This window comes from Myotis davidii, unplaced genomic scaffold (genome assembly GCF_000327345.1).
Source record: "Myotis davidii unplaced genomic scaffold, ASM32734v1 scaffold705, whole genome shotgun sequence".
NCBI classification, from domain to species: domain Eukaryota; kingdom Metazoa; phylum Chordata; class Mammalia; order Chiroptera; family Vespertilionidae; genus Myotis; species Myotis davidii.
The window spans coordinates 1575437-1577991 of NW_006296405.1; positions in this window are offsets into that span (position 1 = coordinate 1575437).

Sequence of the window (2555 nt, forward strand, 5' to 3'; positions counted from 1 at the left end):
TCCAGTGCCATCCATGTTGTTGCAAATGGTAAGAATTCCTTCTTTTGTACAGCAGAGTAGTATTCCATCATGTAGATGTACCACAGTTTTCTAATCCACTCACCTGCTGATGGGCACTTAGGCTGTTTCCAAATCTTAGCTATGGTGAATTGTGCTGCTATGAACATAGGAGTGCATATAAGAGAAGCCCTGGGTTTGAGGTCAGGGTTATTGCTCTCTGACTTGTTTTGGGGTAGCCATGTCTCCTGTCCCAGTTTAGCAATGCCAGTGTTGTTATTGCCCCCACCCCCCACAACTCACCCTAAAAATGTTTTGAAATCTTGCCCATTCAAACAGCCCAGGCCAGATAAAGACATCAGGGCTGCCTGCATGGACCTTGGTGCCCAGCTAGGACACCAGTCCCTCCCCCGACCCCGAGGAAAGGACTGGAAAGGACGTAGGCCCGCTATCTGGACCTGCTCCTTCACAGCTGCTAGGTGGGGAGCCTCAGGGGACCAACAGCCCTTCCTTGGCTGAGGAGGCCCACTGGTTGCCTGGTGTCTCCTCCCCATGGAGGAAGCAGCTAGGGGAGATCAGGAAGAGGGAGGAGGGAGGAGGGAGGAGGGAGGGGGGAGATAGATTAACAGTCTCTGGAAAAGGGCAGCCTAACCCAGGGCTGAGCCCAGCAGCTTAGAGTAATGAGGAGCCCTGACACAGGTCAAAGCAGGAGCGGGTGTGGGGCGACAGGGGAAGGGGAGTAGGGCTGTGCGGTCTGTTGTCACCAGGAAAGGGACCCTCCTCACAACTCAGTCTAGTAGCCTGCTCCCCTGGGTCTGAGCTGTAGATTGGGGCACATGTCACTAGAGATGGCAGAGCCCACCTGCTATCTTGGACTCCAGCCTGGTGGGACCCTAAACAGTACCCTAGCCACTTCCGACCCATGCTTAGGGGATAGTGACCCAGGGCAGGTTCCTTAGAAACCCAGAGAGATCACATGGACAGCCTGTGCTCTCTGCCTGCAATGCCATTACCCAGGCTGCCATTACTCTGAATGGCCAGGGTGCTGTCTGCCTGGTCTCACTACTCTGCTTCCAGGTGACCTCTAACAGGTCCTAGTGCTGGTCCCCTCAGGGTACCCCCCTTCCCCGTAAGGCACATGTCCTCTAGATGAGTTTATAAGAGCTGAGAAATCGGAAGTGCTCCCAGGGCGTCCATGGCAAGCCTCAGCAGAGAACCCCAGCAGGCGGGCTTTCTTCCTGCCAATGCCAGAGGGCCTTCAGAGGCCCCCAACAGGAACTCTCCTTGGGGCTCCACTGGCGGGGAGGGTCTGTGATGTTCCAGTCCTTCACAGGAAGAGGAAAGAGGACACTGCGGAAATCTGTGAGCTCCTCCAGCACTCCCAGCCTCATCGCCCTAGCTCTGTGAGAGGCCTCCCCTCCCCTCTGCACACAGATGGAACAGTCTGTGTTTTCCTGGTAGGGTCCCTGGGGAAGGGGGGGGCAGGAGGGGTGTCACTCGGGGGGAGGCTGGGCATCTCAGGGAGACTCCCCTGGGCCTGGCTGTCACCACACTGCTGAGAGGTAAACAAACCCTGACTCCCAGAGTTGGGAAGGAATGGGGAGAGCACTACAGACAGCCACCTTGCCAGGGAGAGGACTGTGTCCCTGCCCAGCCTTTCTCTCACCTCACCAAGAAGTGAGCTGTGGGGACCACAGGAAGAGAAGGGGGGTGGGGGGACCAGGCTGTTTGGGTGGGGGAATCTACTCTCTAGCTTTGCTCAGGAAGTAGCATTAAGAGTGCTGGTCACCTAATAGGGGAGGGTCTTCCCCCTGCCACACCATGTCTCCCCCCTCCCCCCTGTGTGAACCAATTTGCTGCCGAATCTTTCTGCCCCCGAGTAGGAATCTGGATCTTACTGGACCCATAGGACCTCCAAACTTCTGCTTTGGCTAATTCTCAAAACTTCTCTAGCCTTTGTCCCAATTTGCATGCATCCCTACCTGCCTAAGGCAGGCCTGTGATCCTCTCTTCTTCCCACCACACTACCCTCCCAAATGAAAACAAACTTCTCCCTCCGGTATCCCTACCACGTTCCGAGCTGGGGACAGGAGTCAGAGGCAGTACCCCCCACCCTTTTGCTTTCTGAACTGTGGGTTTTGCATCTGTAAAGTGGGGACGCCTAATAATTGGCAATTTAATAGATTGTACTGTGAATGTGCTCATTTATGAAAAATGCCTTGTAAACTGCAGAGGGCTTCAAGGCCCCCCCCAAAGATCAGGGAGTGTCATTGGTAAGAATGCCCTCCCTCTAGGAATGAGGTCGGGATTGGGGAAGGTGGGATTTGAGGGAAGGTGCATCCTCAAACTCCTATGTGTTGGGGAGCTGTTGGCCCCAAAAGGACTCCGGACTCCTGATCAGTTTGGGCCTTAGCCTTGGAAAGCCAAACCGTGTTAGAGGTCCCTGGGGGTGTGGAGGAGGGCCAGGGGAAACCCATGCCGGTGGAGGCCGGGTGGACTGGGGTGGGCCAGGCAGCGAGCGAGCCTGGGGGCGCGCTGCAGGGGGCCTAGGAGGCGGG